This window comes from Orcinus orca, chromosome 12, assembly GCF_937001465.1.
Source record: "Orcinus orca chromosome 12, mOrcOrc1.1, whole genome shotgun sequence".
Classification (NCBI taxonomy): domain Eukaryota; kingdom Metazoa; phylum Chordata; class Mammalia; order Artiodactyla; family Delphinidae; genus Orcinus; species Orcinus orca.
The window spans coordinates 34,080,807-34,099,853 of NC_064570.1; the positions used below are offsets into that span (position 1 = coordinate 34,080,807).

At 36.8% G+C, this 19,047-nt stretch overlaps 1 protein-coding gene across 2 annotated transcripts in view; it reads left to right on the forward strand.

Moving 5' to 3' along the window:
- Nucleotides 1-19,047, forward strand: part of THEMIS (thymocyte selection associated) — a 162,250-nt gene that overhangs the window by 122,978 nt on the left and 20,225 nt on the right. The gene's annotated exons all lie outside the window — the stretch shown is intronic.

The window sequence follows — 19,047 nt, forward strand, 5'->3', positions numbered from 1 at the left end:
ATCCTCTTGTTCTCTAGGAGGTGTCAGTTCATTTGTAGTTCACTTAACAACAGCAATTCATCTGGGTACTATATGTAAAAGTTATTCTTCAGAGCTATAGAAACATCTAGGCTTAGATGTAAACAAGAAAATATTGTGTTAGTGACAGATACCCTGAACCCAGTTTGGACTTAGTGTCCTCATATGGTTAACCGTTTGCTCTCAGGTTTTGGTGGGCTACATGTGGTCCCTAAAAATGTCTACATTTCAGTCACATGATAATTTAACTCTTACTTTGTATGACAAAAGAATGAATATTTCTTTGTATGGCAATGATGTGGTCAAGTTAAGGATCTTGAGAGGAGGAGGTTATCCTGGATTAACAGGTAAACCATAAATGACATCACACATATCTTATAAGAGGGCAAGTGAGGAACTTTAGACACACAGAACCACAGTGGAAAAGGCAATGTGAAGATGGAGGCAGGTGCTGAAATGAAGCAGCTGTGAGCCAAGAAACACCAAGGAATATCAACAACCCCAGCAGCTGTCAAAAAAGGCCCCTCCTCCAGAGTCCCCGAAGAGAACATGGCCTTGCTGACACCTTGATTTCAAACTTCTGACCTCCAGAACTTTCAGAGAATAATTTCTGCTGTTTTAAGCCACCCAGTTTGTGGAAATTTGCTACAGCAGAGCTTCGGAATGAATATCAGACCCAGGTATCTCAGGACTTCTCAGGGAGCAATGAATAGGCATTTATTTCCCAGGCTTTTTAGAATTTTGCAGAAATAGGCTAGTCAGAAAACCAACCATGAGTTAATTAATTGATTAACTAATGCATCACATATGTATTAAGAACTCACTGGAAATTTCAAAGGTGAACAAGCAGAGAGACTGGCAGCAGCACACTATGTAGCAGGGTGGACTCAAAAATAAGCAAAGTCAGGGCCTGCTAGTGCAATGACAAAGCAAAGCACAGAAGAGGAGGCATGAAATGGGGCTGAGAAATAATCTTAAAGGTCACAGAAAGTAGTCTGGAATTTGTCCTTTGGGCTATAGAATAACGCTTATAGAGGAATTTTAAATACCAGAGAAGTTAAATTGAAAACTCTAATTTTATATGAGAAACCTATGACTGTTCACTGTTGAATAAAATAGAAATATCTCTGTTTTCAACCCTCATGAACAATACCAGAGCCTCTCCTCATTGCACTGTTTCCCTGTTTGATTTGGTCTCCAATTCCCCATGCAGAGGAAATTTTACTTTTCTATGCATGACAGTATCCACATATGCTACATTGTTTGGCAATTGATTACAATCCCATTCTCTGTGGATGACTGTGAATTAGTTCTGGATAATGAATTTTTTTTTTACTTAAATTTATACTGAAATCTAACATTTACTTTATATTATGTATATGAAAAATAATTTAAATTCTCTAGATGTGCAGCAGACTGTGTTGTATGAAGTGGGGTGACGGGGAGAGAATGAGAATCTGGGGAAGGGTGGGACTTACCCATAGCTTTGTTCAGTAGTTGAACTTTTCTCTGTTGGTGTGAATAGTGTAGGGGAGGAAAAATATTTTTCCCTCTACTTTCTGGGTTCTCAGCTGAGACCCTTGTAATAAAAGGCAGGTCAACAAGAGGAAAGCAAACAGAAGTTTATTAACATGTAGACCTCATGTGTACATAGGAGATACCCAGGGTAGCTCAGTATCCCAAAGAGGTAGCTTTAGAATTTATGTTTAAATAGCATCTTAATCAGGAAAGGGGAGGGCAACATAGGCCCCTTAGGGGAGAGTAAATGATTTTTAGGAAAGATGAAGGCCCCTTAGGGGAGAGTAAATGATTTTTAGGAAAGAAGAATAGATGGGAGCAATTACAGTTTGTGACAAAGTTTTTCTGAATGTGTTGTCGACTTCTGGTCTCTTCTGTGATAAGAGCCAATCCCGACCTGGTTGATGAAACTCCTAGGGAGGGAAATCTATGACAATTGAGTTCCTTTTGGAGGATCTGTCTATTAGTCAGATAAGGGCAGTCCAGAGACAGTCTCTCCCTGCATTTGCTACTTTTCAAGTGCCCACAGATCCAAATAATCAATATACCAAAGCAACATATTTTGGGGTGGCATGTCCTGAACTCCTACAGTCATACATTGAATTTACATGTTCTGCTACCTTCAGTAGGAAAGACCCAAGGAGAAAAGGACAGAGCCCGACCTCAGATTTGCTCTCTCCAGTCACCATCATGCCCTTGACTGAAAAGATTCTTTTCCCAAGGCCCCTGTGAGAATATTCCTAATCTATTCCCTATATAAAGTATAGGGGTTGTGAGAATTCCCGTATTGAAAAAGTAGTCCACTAATACTGATCCCTGTCAGGGATGTGAATTTGTTATAGGTACAAATAAAAAATAATTAAGTTTGAAAATGCAATAAGGTTCTCGCAAGCAATGCAAAGAATGGTTAAATTCTCAATTGCTATAATTTCTGAATGCAAATGTCACTGATCATTGAGATAAGCCTTTTATTCTAGAATTAGTTTATGATATATTCATGCACATGTAGAGAGTAAAATTCTCCAACCTAACACATTAGTCAAAATGTCTCAGGGACATATGTATAAAAGAGGTAAAATTGAATGTATTTACATAGCTCCTTGCCAAGGAAATGAAAATGTTTTAAGTAAACACTATAGGAGCTGAGATTAGATGAGAATACTTGAGATATGGGTGGCATTTGAACACTTCTTACTTGGCTCCGCTTTGAGAAATACAATACTCTGAAACCTTCACTAGTGCATTTACCAGCCTCTTGGCATCCTGAACATCAAGAAAAGGTGCCAACTGTGATCCTGAGAAACTCAATGTAAGCCTAGAGTTTATGTAACTACCCTTTGTCCTGAAGATATACATATCACTTGAAAAACTAAAAACCTCTGCCCATGGATGTCTCTCTTCAAATGAGACATTTAATCTTGGAGCCACGGAGTTCTGGCAGATTTCCCATATTCCATCCGAGTACATAGATGTAATGTCATTGCTTGGTCAGCAATGAACAGCTAGATTCTGGAAGGTAGCTGCGAAGAGTCAGGGAAGACTGCCATCTGGTGGGAATATAAAATTACTACTAAAACACAGTCACAACCTCCCTCCCTGTTGCTTTATCAATATTTGCCTACAACCTAACTTTTAAAGCAAGAGTGAAATGATATTTTACTTTATTTTTAAATTTTTTTCAAGAGTTAAAATTTTAAGGCTCTTTTTTTCAAATTTTTATTGGAGTATAGTTAATTTACAATGTTGTGTTAGTTTCAAGTGTACAGCAAATGACTCGGTTATATATATATACATATCTCCACTCTTTTAGATTCTTTTCCCATATAGACCATTACAGAGTATTGAGTAGAGTTCCCTGTGCTATACAGTAGGTCCTTTTTAGTTATCTATTTTATATATAGTAGTGTGTATATGTCAGTCCCAGTCTCCCAATTTATCCTTCCCCCACCCCTTACGCCCCTGGTAACCATAAATTTGTTTTCTACATCTGTAACTCTATTTCTGTTTTGTAGATAAGTTCATTTGTACCCTTTTTTTAGATTTCACATATAAGCGATATCATATGATATTTGTCTTTCTCTGTCTGACTTGTCATACTGAGTGAAGTAAGGCAAAGAGTAAAATGATATTTTAAATCAAACACCCCCTGAGCAGTGTTTTAATTAATAACCAAAACACTATTATTGTTTTGCGAGTCCCTTGCTGTTTTTTGTTCTCCTCTTTTACTTTTTCTCTGACATGAAAAAGTAAGGCACTGATAGATATTTTTCTTTTATCCCATTTGGTTATTCAGTTTTCCCTACTCATCATTTTCTGATTTTCAGAAACTGAAACAAACCTTCTAATGACAATAAGGGTGATATAATACACAACTACAATTGCATTAGAGATCAAGAAGAATATAGAGGAATAAATAAAAAGCAAGTAATAAAACATAGGTCTGAATCATAATGATGAGCCTTTAGCCTAGACTCTCTTGTCTTGTTTGCTTTTGAGGCTATTGTGTAATCTTTTGGTACTTGAGTTTCATTTATCAGTTTTGGTTCATGGCTTCTCTTTCAACTGAGCTTCAACTTGACACGATAATGACAAATCATGTACTTGTGTAGAGATTTTAAGAGTGCTTATATGACGCTGGGTCTAGATTTTTGTTTTATAAAGCTCATATCAATACATCGTTCTTAAATATCCCTTGTCATCAATTTTACTCTCTACTGAATTTCTCTTTCTTCAGAGTAATGTGAAAGTGAATTGAAGCATTTTCTGTAGAATTTCAAATGGTACATATGTATGCATGTATGGGTGTGTGTATGTTAGCTGTACTCCATATTCAATATTTTCTTAGTATGAAATTAAGGTCTCTCCACTCAGTGTAAAAATTATACATAGTAAAATTAATTTCCTCTCAGTATAATACTTTAGACAAGAATTACTGAAATATCAAAAGAGATATGTCTAAATTAGGGGGGTTTTTAAGTGAGAATTTCAGATATAGGTAGAAAAGCACCTGGATCCAAACATCCTTCTCTTCTCTCTTTATTCACTATAATTAGCCAAGAACAAATGCCGTCACGAATGGTGAACTGGCCATATTGGAGGATCTGGTCTGCGTTACTAACAAATCCTCCGGGGGTGGTCCGGAGCTATATGATTGGACTAACTGATTCTTTCATTAACCAAGATTGTATGCAGTTTGATGAATGTCTAGAAGATTAGTGCCCCAAAAATCTTCAAGAAGAATGCATACTAGCTGATTTTCCTGGAGTCCCTTGGGAGAAACACTGATCATCATGAAATAAATACATCTCTATGTTCCACATCTTAGAGCAGGCGACACAGAGTTGCCCATGTAAGAAACAGCTTCGTCACCTGTTCATGCCTACCATTCAGAGGAGCTGCCCTGGTGACTGTCATTTAGGGCTTTCCGAGGCTCTCAATATGCAAGGCAGATTGTCCTGGTCTACAGCACAGGGCCTCTTGAACGCGGTGTCGCCTGATTCAGAAGTTGTCTGGCTAGTTTTTGTTCTTCGAGGTGCCTCTCATGATCCCCATTGTCGACTTTGAACACGCCACCAGGCAGCCTATTTTTATTCCTTCGCTCCGCCTTGTTAGATTGCAGCCTTGCTCCCTGACCCCTCCCCCACTCCCTGCAACATTGTCCAAACTGCAAGTTCTTGTGTAGCTCCTAGAGCAGTAGAGTCAGGTCTCCGAAATTCTCCTCCTCTGAGACTGTAGGAGACCTATCTATATCATCCTGGCCAAGAACTAACCACCAACCTCAACTTTAGAGAGATAAGAAGATTTAAGAAACTATAGCCTATTTTCTGAAATTCACTATATTTTTCATGTGTCCTCACATTGTACATGAGTTTATTATTGTCCTGATCTCAAGTTAGGCCAAACTACTTTTTAACTTTTTATTCTGGAAAATTTCAAGTACATGCAAACATAGAAAGAAGAGCATAATAAACTTCCCAGTATCCCTCACCCAGCTTCATCAACTACCAACTCAAGACAAATTTTTTTTCACCTATATCCCTCACTCTTCAGCCCCACTGATATTTTGGAGAGGGGAAAAAAATAATTTTACTTAATTTCATCAGCAAATACTTCAGTGGGTATCTCTAAAATGTAGGGATTCTTAGAACAAACAATATCGTTGTCATACCTGAAAACATTAGCAATAACTCCTTAATGTTATAAAATATCAAGTTAGAATTCAAATTTGCCTGGTTGTCTCATAAATGTTTTCTTACAGTTTGAATCAGGATCTAAATAAGGTGTATACATTGCAATTGAATGACATGTTTTCAAGTCTCTTTTAATCTATAGATTTCTTCCTGTTTTTTTCTCAACTTGTTGGAGAAACTGGGTTAGTTCTATAGTTTTCCACAGCATGAAGTTTGCTGATTGTTTCCCTATGGTTGCTGGGAAGCAGGAGTGGAAATGCTTTTTCTTTTGCCAGTTACATAGAGCAACTTGTGTAGAAACTGGAATCAACTGTGATATTTTAGGGCCCTTTGTTGTTTTCCAAAACCTTCTATTTTTAGATTTCTTACACTTCACTTAGGATTTCTGTATATCAGTTTGTTTTTTTTTCCTGATCTACCACATGTGATATATTCTAGATGAAATATGTTCTAGATGTCATACATTCTAAGATTGCTTTGCCTGTGAGTGGGCTTCCTTTCAAGATGTTCTGATGTGTTTTCTTGTGCATTGATAGTTGAATCTTGAAGCTCGAAAGATACAGATTTGAGTTTTTGGAAAGACTACTCTATAAAAAGTGCTACGTATTTCTAGCAAGAGATACATAACATCTGGTTGTCTTTTGCTTTGGGGGGTTTTGTTTTGTTTTGTTTTTATAAAGTTAGCAGCTGTTGATGATCATTGTTAACTCAAATTATAGAGTAGTTCTGGCCACTGGATCTTGTTTCTGTTTCCAGAGAGTGGGTATCCCTAAGATGGGACCCTGCCTAGGTACACAGTGGCACCCTTGATTTCAGGAAATTGCACTACACTGCAGATTTGATAAACCTGGTCAAGGTATTTGAAAACTGTATTTTCCAGTTTAAACAAAACCAAATCTCACAAAATGGACAATTTTTTTAAATTACAGAAAAAATACTGTAGATTAAAGATTATACTACTAAGGACACCATTAAAAGAGTGAAAAGATAAGCTACAGAGTGAGGAAGTCTATTTATAAAATAAATAAGGGATAGTAAAAAAGACTTGTATTCAGAGTATATAAAAAACTTTTACCAATCGATGACAAAAATACAGACAGCACAATAGAGAAAATGGGCAAAACACTTGAATGTTTACTTCACAAAGTAGGTACTTCACAATGACCAATATAACACTGAAGAACAGTTTAATCTCATTAGTCATCTGGGAAATGTAAATTAAAACCACTGTAAGATAACACTACAGAATCACAGAGTGGTAAAAAAAACTGACAATACCAAATCTTAGCAAGAATATGGAGAAACTGAAACTCATATACTCCTTATAAGAATAGAACGTGGGAAATCATTTTGCAAGATCTACTTACTAAAGCTGGGCATACGCACCCTCTATGACCTAACAATTATATGCCTACAGAAATGTATGTATATGTGCACCCAGAAGGAACGTGTATATATGTGCACAAAAAGACATGCATTGGAATATTTATAGCAGTATTATTTGTAATAGCTAAAAACTGGAAACAGCTCTAATGTTCTTCAATAGTAGAGTACATAAATAAATTTTGGTATATTCATACAACAGTATACTCTATGAAGTTATGGATAAAAAGAAAGAATCCAGCCACAAAAGAGGATATACTCTGTTATTCACAGTATATAAAGTTTCCAAACAAGAAAGAAAACTAATCTATGATATTAGAAGTCAAGATAGTGTTTAGCTTTGGAGAAGAGGAATTGGAAATGTGAGTGGGTTGGGGCATGAAGGAGCTGCTGAGGTGCTATTAACATTCTATTTTCAGATCTTACATAGGTGGTAGTGGTTACATAGGTGCATCCAATCTGTATCAAGTCATTGAGCTGTCATTATGTGTGCATTTTTCTGAGAGTATTATATACCTTAGTAAATAAATTTATTAAAATATTGTACTTATAATGTAAGCAAAACAAAAAATAGACCTGACAATTTTCACACTTCTAATATCTCTCCATCAGCCACATTGAAAGGAGAAAAAAAAAAGAAGATGAATTAATCATCCCCATCAAGATGTCAGCCAAAAAATTGAAATTATCAAAAAGATTGAAATAAGGATTTACAACCACTCTAAGCAACAACGAACTTCACCATATTTTGTACTGTGTTATGTGACATTAGCAACTGAGAAAATGAAACCTTAGTGATTAACAATATATTTGAAAACTAAGCAGTAAGAATATGAAGACAATTGACTGTAGTCAGTGCTGTTTATAATTATGTTATTCTAAATCCAGTACTTCATTATATTTAAAGTTCACTAAAACTAATATTAACTCTTTTGAGTTTTTCCAATAGTAGTAAAGAAAATAATTATATATTATTGTGTAAACTAGTTCTTCCTAAAAATGACTAATGTAATACAAAGAAGCAATATGGTGACAAATTAAAACCATTTCATTTTATGAAAATACTCTTAGAAGATGTATAGACAAAAAATGCTGAAGATTTCAATATGCTAATACATGTAACAGGCATAGAATAGTGCCTGACACTTAGTAAGCACAAAATAAATGTTAGCTATTATTATTATTTGTACAAACAAATGACTCAGTGAGGGAGATTTTCTATAAAGTTGCAAGAGAGTTCAGTTTTTTCCTGACATGCATGTTTATTATATTTGCTAGATAGTGCTTCAGTAATAAAACCCATAAAGTATTTTTTGATGCATTGGAGAAGCCATGATTCTATACCTTAATAATTTCTTTAGTGAAAGCATTGATTTATGGGTGAACAAAGTCCAACTAGTTGATAGAGGAGCTGCCTTGTCTAGAAGTTTTAAAAGTGATCCTACAGGAAGATTAGAGTGATGAATCCACATATGAAATGCATTCCCAGTGTCATTATACGCAAGTTACTATAGCAAAGAAACTGTAGCCAAAAGTTTACAAAGTCCTGCAGGATGTTTTGAATATGGTTAATTTATAGAAACAAAAGTAAAAAATATAGTAGTATCCTCATTAAACTTTGTGAGGTGGGGAATGATTATGACATTCTCTTGTGCCATATAAAGATTTATAAATTATGACAAATTATTTTTTCCAAAATTGAAGATTATTAGTATTAAGATTTATTTTACAAAAGTCAAGTGTTCAAATTCACCTACCTAATCCATGACTCCAAGTGCCTGTCGGTAATCTGTAACCTAGAGGAATACACACACACGTTCACAATTGAGCTGGCCCTTCAATTAAAAGGACAAAAAATAACTGTCATAAAAGAATCATCTATAATGAAGATTTTAAAAATGTATTGTTTTGAAATATTTCTGAATGCTATGTGCTTTCATTCCTGAAAACAATGTGCAACATATAAAACCTCTCATCCTACAAACTTTAAAAACTTAGAAACAAAATTTTTAACCATTTACTAATTCTTCCAAAGAATTTCAGTGGGTTTTGAACACAGTAGTTAAAATATTAATTAACTATCAACTCAAATCTGTTTAGTTTTTAAAAAACAGTTGTACATTAGGGAAGATAGGGTGTTACTAGCTAACTTCAACATTATCTTTGCAAAATTAGTAGACATTGTTGAAAAATATGCCTCATGAGTTAGTGAGAGCGATTAACAATGTACTTTTCCCATTCGGATCCATGTATTTTTGTGAAGCATCATTTTCTGTGGTTTATACTCAGTTTAACCATTTAAACTCAGTTTATAAATCAACTGGATTGTGAAGGAAACAATTGAATTGCTATAACACAAAGTGTTAAACCAAGATTTAGAAAATAATGAAAACTATTCAATCATTTTTCTCAGTATTATTAATAAATGAAATAAAATTTTGCTTAAAATATTTTTATTTCAACTTTATTATTTTTAAAGTTTCTACTTTGAGTTTTATAATGCATATGATGAATTGGTAGAGTAAATACACATAACTATATGTACTTTTATGTATTGGCACATGCATCAAATTTATGTTTTATACTTAAATTTTTTTTGTTATGAACACGTGATCAGAATGGTTTAGAGATCACTGATTTAGAAGCTGGTAGGAAAGAGAAAAGGTGGAGAAAGAGATGAGTGAACGAGGATCCAAGAGAGTACAGTGTTTCTGGAGACTGAGGGGAAAACGTATTTAAAAAAATGTGAGGTGGTTAACAGTTATGTGCAGCCGAAAGCTCAGGAACCACGAGGTCTGAATAAAGGCCATGGGATTTATGACTGATGATTAGAAAGTTATTGGTGAAAATATTTTAAATCAAGTGGTAGGAACAGAAACCAGATTCCATGCAGTAAATACCAGTTAATACGTAAGTGGGAGGGAAGGAAAAGGAGCAGTAAGAATAGATCAGTCTCACTAAAGTTTGGCAGAAAATGAATGAAGAAATGGAGAGGCAGAGTCAGAGAATACAGTAGAAGTGGGCAGAGTAATTGAGTCAAGGGCAAAGTGGGAGAGAAAGGGTCACAGTCAGAGGAAGAGACACTTACTTTATAAAGAGGGCAGGATGCTTTGTAAGTCAGAAAGAAGAAGAGATTAAGTGACTTTCTAAGAAAAGACAAGAAAGCTGTGGAAATTGATTTCAGATGGCCATGATATCAATAAATTAAGTGATTACATAATGTCCTATGATTGAGGAATGCCAGGTTGCAACTGTGAGCTTGATAAAGGAGGAAAAGATTTTGGAACGTCATCTATGGATGCCTCACAAGGAACTGAAGCAGAGATCCTCAGATTACTGAGCAACACTGAGGACCCGATGTCACCAGGCAACATGAACTTACGTCAGAGACAAATAGGAAAATTATAAGACTTTTTTTTTTAAACCAGCAATGAGCTACCTCTTTGTGAGTGAGAGAACAGAAAGTGACTATTAGGGATTGGCAGAGAGAGTAGAATGGAAAATGAGAATCTCACAACCACAGTGAGAAAACTATTAACATGTGGGTTCTAAGGACCCCTTAGTCCTTAGTCTAAGGACCCCTCAGTCCTTGCCTTAGTGAGGCAAGGAGGAGGCTAATAGAGTGAAGTGACTTGAAGACTGAGCGGAAAGAACAGGGCTAACTAAGCAAGTGTGAGCACAGAAGAGAGTGCTAGAACTCAAGATCTTGATGATGGAGAAATTCTGAGGAACAATGAAGTCCAAGTTCTGACTGTACTTACAAGAGGTTAAAAAAGAGTAGAAAATAAAGTTCCACAGAGGTGTGAGCATGAAAGTCCTCTGACGTCATGCTGGTAGAGGGATGGCAAAGAGCAGGACAGGAGCCGAAGAGGGCATTGTGAGCAAAGTGGGAGAGGATCCTGGAGATGATGGAAGGGTCATGCCAGGATTGTGTAGAAATTTAGAGAAGTCGTTGGATGGTGGTGCCAGACAATGCTTTATAAAGGGGTTGGGGAGTAGGGTGTGTGAGTAGAAAGAGGTCAGAAAGGCAGCCTTCATGGGAAAGGGTTTCAAAGGAATGTTGCCAGGCTTGAGGTGAGGAGGTGGGAAGCAGCCTTCGAGGACTACATCCTATGTTGGTCTCTTGTTCACGATAGCAGGGGATTTTTACATTTTAGCAACACTTTGATGGCAAGAATGCCATTTAACATTTCATATAATGCAAATAGCTGAAGAAATAGTAAATTGTACTCAACAAAATTGTTGCTAGCTCAAATAATAGTATAGCAATGCTTTAAATCAGGTTGCCAGGATGGATGCCTTTCAAAGACTCATGTGAAAGTCTGTGTTCTAACACCCAGAAGGTTAAAAAGATTTCAAATGTAATTTTTAAGAAATGAATTTAGAATTCTTTTTATAGATACAGAACTATTATATGGTACACTGCAGTTCCCATCTGCCATCTGCAGCAAGCATTGCTCTGCTGGACATTTTTCAAATGCTATTCATATGTCTACTGATTCAAAACTAATTTCACCAAAAACTAATCTAAACAAAAAAAGTGTGTCACATAATTTATGTTGCTGGAATTTCTGTTCTCCAATTCAAATTAAGATTAATTTTCCTGCCCTTTGGCCACAAATTACCCTTACAGAGTCTAAGAGTTAAGATTTTCCAATTAAGATAGGAGCCATGAAAGTTATAAATAATAACCATGTGAATTAATACTTTTAAAATTTTCAGGAAGACAAAATAAAGAAAAAGAAGAAAATTTATTTATACACAAAGAGCTATTCCAGTGTTCATAACAGCAACGCTATAAGTAAGGCAACCTTGGTATTTTGTAGGGGATGCACTTGTCACAGCAGCTCTAAAATAGCAAACGTTTTTGCACACTTGTCCATTATCTAATGAGGCAAACATCTTTGAGGGCAGCCAGACTTCTCATTTATTTCCTTAAGAATAACAAATGTATAGATTAGCTGTCTCTTCTGACCTTATTTTAAAATAAAGATATGTTGGTTAAGCATTTACCTCAAGTGTCCATTTCATCTTTGGCTAAGTTCATAGAATATTAGAGTGGCAAGAAGTAGACTGAATTGAGCTTTACAGAACAGTGTAAAGAGGTTCTCTGCCCTGAGAGTCTGGAGGAAAATTCTTAAATTTCTTTCAATCAAGGTGTGTGATTATATTGAGTTCTTCTTGCATTTGAAGCTAGGATTTGATTTTTCCCAAGGCAGTGGCCAAATCAACATCACATCAGGATGGTGGGACTTCTAGATGTCAAATTGTCTAGTTGCCAGTTTTCAGCAAAGAGAGAACGGTGCAACTGAAATATGTGAGTAGTTATAATATCTTCCTTTAGTACATAATATGTTCTGGAAACAGGTCTTTGAAAGTAGGCTTAAAGGTTTAAAGTAGGCTTAATAGTAAATGAAGGGCTTCTTTCCCAGAAAACATCGTATAATCTGTGATGTATGATGTATGATGGGTGATAAGATCTCTAATCACAGTTCCAAAAGGGATAGTCTTCTTTGGATCTGGTCCCAGCAAGTCCATCAGGAAGAGGAGGTCCTTGAAGGGCAGAGATGGAAGGTTCTCATCTCTTATCAGGGCAACTAGGGAAGCAGATACAGGCATCTTTCTTTTCCGTGGGCCAATTGTCTCTTCTCTGACCCAAAGGAAAGGGCAATGCAAATAGAAAACCCCAACTCTTTTAAATGTCTGAGCTTCTGATGATACATGCAGCAGGCTGGAAAAAGGGGGCTTGGTCCCACCTGGTAATCACAATTAGGTGCAAGAGCATCTAAGTGTCAAGCCACATGCATGCACCTGGGACTGTTGCTGAGGCCCCCAGTCAGTCGCCAGCTCAGAGCCTGGCCAGTGTGATCCCAACGGAAGAAGAAGGTGTGTGTGGTTGAGGGGGGAAGAGCCCTGGCTGAGGAGCGTAAGTGATGCCAGCAAAGGGTCTCACCCAGGAAGACCACAGCCTGAAGCTCTGGGAATGGGAAAGGTGGAGATGGGCTTCTGATGGGCTGAAGAAATGAGGCCTGCCTACTACAGGCCTGGGCAACCCCCATGCCCTCCCACCCACTGCCCGCAAACAACCTAAGGCTGGAAGGGACAGGAACGGTGTCAAAGGTGGCTTGTCTTTGGAATTGGGCGGAAGAAGCTCAAAAGCAGTCTCTTTCAGTTGGTATGAAGAATGTTTTGTTTGCAGAAAAGACAGTTAATTTGTATACATGGATAATTGTGTGAAACCTCAGATTATTGTCTGAAAGAGAGGACTATTTATATGGATTGATCCATTTTAGATTACTTGCAGTTTATAGTCTTGCTTGTTTAAATATTTTCCTCAGGAAAAAAACCCAAACATTTGTCTCCATTTAATTGAATCTGTATAGTGCACAATGAGAATTTATTACTTTTTCTAAACCACTTGATAACCTTCTAAATTATTTATGGTGATTCAACCATATAACGAACAAAAGAGAAAACACATGCAAACGCACACATGCGTGCGCGCGCGCGCGCACACACACACACACACACACACACACACACATACATTAGAAAGACTATATAGAGGATTACATGTTCTCCCGGAATGATAATTTGATTGTGCACAGCAAACCTGTATTTCTTGTGGTTGGATTTTGATCCTTTATTTTAATGTATAGGCTCTGATTATTGTTACTATTGTTTTTGTCTTAAGTAGAATTTAATTCTGAGGAAGAAAGTTCATGAGAAATTTTTTCCTGAATATCATTTGAAATTTCTTCTCAGCTATCCCTTGAGTTCACTACTCTGAAATGAAAAAGTACAGGCAGTGGAAAGGAGCAGTTGTTTATGTAAGCAGAGAAGGAGGTCACTTTTTTTAGTCTGTTAGGAGAGTGATTGACTTTTTGTAAAGTAAAAAGTAAAGTACATTATCTGGGATACTTCATGTTGTTTTAAATGAGGATGATGTTTAGTCCCTGGGCCAAGACAGTCCCTATATGGCTTTCTAAGTTTGAAAAGCAAACCTTATTTGCCCTTGGGGAGAAAAGACACAAAGTGAATGTAATCATGAACTGGGAATCTCAATAAATTGTTTGGAAAAGGGTAGTTTTTACCCAACAACATGGCCTGAGGTATGAGATGAAAGATAGATTTGAAAAAGTCTTTCAATGTTTTTCATAGATGTCTGGGTTGACTTTTTTGGGGCAGTGTTTATTTGTTCCTTTCTTTGTACATGAGGAAAATATCCAGTACCTTGTAATTGGATCATTGCTTTCAGCAAGAACACTAAAAGCCGTACTCAAACTCCAAGCCAAGAATAACATGAAAAATAATTTAATAGTCATTTTATATTAGCAGACAGGATGTTAATGACTCATTTCTAATGACAAGTTAAATGGAAATTACACAAAATGAACAGGATCTATTTTTCAAGTACTATAGAGTGGTCACAAAGGTCCGAGGCCTGCCAATTCAAATTTATCTGTGTTCCTCTCTATTCTTTGCACACATCTTATTTTTCTCATTTTTCTATGGACTTGATCTTCAGGTTGAAAGCTTGACATCACTGCAGCAGTGCCTGACAGAGGGTTTTATTGCTTCTATTATTATCAGGCCACAATCTCATGCCTCAGGAATATGTGTATACACTCTGTTCTTAAGTTCTCACTTTCCCTGGCATCACCATTATTTGATTTATAGTTTCCATAGATAGTGACCAGTCTAACTTGAATCAGACATATGTATGGGATGTTACATAACCATAGTGTTTGCAATGATTGCAGCAATGAGTTCATTTAAAAGCATGGGATTTGTGATGTGTTTTTTTAATGGATAAAAGAAGTTAAAAATGTGTGTGCCTTTCGACTATATAATAAGTTTTACTGTTAGGAGTGAGTGGCTATCACTCCTAACATGTGAACATGTGACTATGTATTGTTCATTGATAAGCTGGCCTCTTTTTCTTTAAAAGTCATAAAAATTAAGTCTGTATATTATTCATGCATTTCTTCATTCATTTAATATATAGCTATTTAATATTTACTATATTTAAATGCTGAAATAAGGACTAAGAATGGTGAATAGGAAAGACATAGTCTTTATTTTCAGTGGATTTCTATTTTAATCAGAAGATAGACACTAAACATTAAACCAGGTATTATTTAATTGCATTTGTGAAAATTGCTGAGGAGAAACTTGTAGGCGCCCCGGACTTAGTAAAATTAAGGAAGAAGAGTTAGTGAACAATGTTCTAGGCAAATGAAATAGCTGAGCCACAAGACAGGAGGGGAGAGGGGTGGGATTGTAGAGCTAAAGGACATTAGAATTGGAGTCCAGAGTGCTTGTCATGGCATACAAACCCCTGCCTCATCCCATTTCATACATCTCTCCCCACCCACCCCTGGAATCATAAACATACACAGTAGATGGTAAATTAAGCCACATGATTGTTGGGATTACCTAGGGGTGGTAAAAAGAAAGCTGGGTCAGTAACAAAACCTTGAGATACTTTTACAGTCAATGTTTAGGTAAAGGAGGTTGAACCAGCAAAAAAGACTAAGAATGATTGGTCAGAAGCCAAGCATAGGGAGGTGACTAGACACAGCATACACTGCTGATGGGAAAAAGGTAAAGTCTGACAGATTACAGACCAGACTTAAGTTTTAGAACTAGGATGGATGCTATGTAGAGAAAAAAAGGAAAAGATTCTAGAACACTAGTGGATCTGAGGTCCTAATGAGATCCAAGTATAGTCTTGGTGAAAGCACTCTAGGAAGTGAGAGCATTCGCTGTAGTAGAGAGAGAGAGACACTCTACTTGAGGACAGGAGATTAGGTGAGAGAGGAGGACATTTAGTGATTTTGAAAGTGGAAAATGTTCAGGTTATGTCAGGTTTCAGACTTGACTCTGGGTGTGAAAGGCTAAGGTAGAGAAATGAAAAGTTCATTTGTAATAAGGAGATCCAGTCAAGGTGTTGAGTGGAATGTTTGTGTAGATGTGAACATCATTCAGGATCATGGGGCTAGAAGAGAAAACAATAATCCAGTCTTTTTATGAAGGATGAATTGTGACTAGAGATTAGTAGGTAAATGATACCAACAATAAAGGAGATAGTGCATAGCTAGATGGCAAGAATGTCAAAGCAGCAGGGATTTTTTGAAAGGAGTTAAGGATGCAATGGACAGCACTAGGTGCCAGAGTATCATCAGCCTGAGGGTATCTAGGGTGTTGAGGAATAAGCAGCCATCTTCATTTGCGACAGAAGTGCTGTCCTCAGTGGAGAGTGGAATTTTAGTCAAGGTTGGAAGGTAGAGGAAATGTTCTGAAAGAAAGTTAAGTATGCGGTGAAATTTCCAAAGGCACAGTGGAAGAATCTGAGAGATAGGAGAAAAGAGAGGGAGAGAGAGACGGGGGCAGAGTGGGAGGTGGGATGGGGTGGGGAACTGGTGCTCAGTGGAGAGCAATTGGCAGTAAAAAATGGAGCATTATGGGAATTTTATTATAGCAGAAAATCAATACCTGGAGATGGTTTGAAGACTCAGGGACCTGGAGGGAAGGGCTAAGGAAATAAGGATTAGAGAACGTGTCAGGGTTAGTAGCTTAAGAGATGACTGCCTCACTGGGGCCTGGGAACAGGAGCTTGGCTGTAATAACTAAAGCAAAGAAGAGCCTGGAAAGCCTGACAGAGACCAAAATGTGGGGACTACCTCTAGCAAAGTGGGATTTTTAATTGTTGAAATGCTAATAGGCTAATATTAGCATTAAATGCTAATATTATAAAATGTCCAACCTCATGGAAGCAGCCTAAGTGTCCATTGACAGATGAATGGATAAAGAAGATGTGGCACATATATGCAATGGAATATTACTCAGCCATAAAAAGAAACACAATTGAGTTATTTGTAGTGAGGTGGATGGACCTAGAGTCTGTCATAAAGAATGAAGTAAGTCAGAAAGAGAAAAACAAATACCATATGCTAACACATATATATGGAATCTAAAACCAAAAATGGTTCTGAAGACCCTAGGTGCAGGACAGGAATAAAGACACAGGCATAGAGAATGGAGATGAGGACACGGGGAGGGGGAAGAGTAAGCTGGGACAAAGTGAGAGAGTGGCATGGACATATATACACTACCAAATGTAAAATAGCTAGTGGGAAGCAGCCACATAGCACAGGGAGATCAGTTCGGTCCTTTGTGTCCACCTAGAGGAGTGGGATAGGGAGAGTGGGAGGCAGACACAAGAGGGAGGAGATATGGGGATATATGTATATGTATAGCTGATTCACTTTGTTATAAAGCAGAAACTAACACACCATTGTAAAGCAATTATACTCCAATAAACATGTTAAAAAGAAAAAAAAAAAAGGAGAGAAAAAATAAATAAATAAAATGTCCAACCTGCCAGAGGTTTGCACCAAGAAGCACCAGGCCTTTACAATACTTGATCCATTCTGACCAAGAGTTCATTTTCTCTCCTCAACCTTTCATGTTAAGCTTTCAGGTTTAACAATTTTATTTAAATTCTGCGTTTCTTCTCTGAAGTCTGGGATATACTATAAATTACATAATTTGCATGAACTTTTTCTAACATTTCAATTCCTCACTTAATATCATTCAATTCCTCACTTAATATCATCAATTGAATTTGGTATGAAAAAGCAGGAAGCTACATTCCTTCTTTAATCTAGTTTATTGCTCAGTATTGAGAAACTATGATTTAATACTCATCTAATAACTTGAAATAATAATACTTTTTCCAAAGTATCTAATTCAAAATCAGGAAAAGTATTTTTTTTCAAAGCTATGTGGTAGTACATGCTTGACAATAAATTTAAAAATTCATATCAAGTGATGGACTTAGCTTTCTGTGGGCTGTGGATGAGTCAAATGTAAACAAGTGTAGTGGGTTAGTTCTAGTTAATATCAACATTCAAACTGATCTTTTGAGTTGTCCCTGGTAGTACCATCAGGATTCCATCTTTTGTCATTTAAGAAGGAATTTGAGAATTATCTACAAATGACTTACCACACTCTTAATTCTCTGCTTAAACAGTTTAAGAAATTGTAGTTGAACAATTTAGAGACTAAGTTATATTTATATTTATATTCTCACAATACTCCTAGTATCTGGGATACTATATATAAATGATTGTTGGATGTGCCAGTTATCAATCACCACGCAATGCTGCATACTCACCAGAAAAACTTAGAGGCACCCAGTAAAAAACACATTTTTCATGAGGCTCTGGGGTTCAGCTGACCTGAATTAGTTTTAGCTGATCTGGGTTGGGTTTGCCCAAATATCTGAGTCTCTTCTGGCTGTTGGTTGTCTTAGCTTGGATGACTAGGGTAACATGATTCTGTTTTCTGTCCTGCTCAACCTCCAGAAGACTAGTCTAGGCATGTTCTCATGGCACAGGGGAAGGGCAAGAATGAGCAAAACCAATTATGCAAGCATCTTTCAACTCTCTGTGTCACATGTGTCAATATTCCGTTGGTCCAGAAAAAGTCACATGAACAAGTCAAAAGTCACAGTAGGAGGGTACTGCAAGATTACACAGAAAGGACATGTATACAGAGAGAAGTGAAGAATTGGGGCCATGGATGCAACTGGTCCACCACATTGAATGAATAAATGAACAAATGGATCACAGAGTGATGGGAAGAGCACTGGACTAAGGGATGGGAGACATATCCCTGAGGCGTGGCACTGTTCATTCTGTTAATTTGGGTAAATTGTTTAATCATTCTGGACCCTAATTTCCTTATTGGCTCTTTCCAAGCTTTAAAAGCCTTTGATTCAAGCTTTTAATGAATATTTAATGAATTTAATGCTGTACACAGTCTATAAGAGAAACTTAAGGAAAGTTGTTCATTATGCTATCCTTCAGTGAACCAAAATGGCTAGTGTGGATGGCCAAAATTCACTGGCTACTTTTGACTCTATGAATCT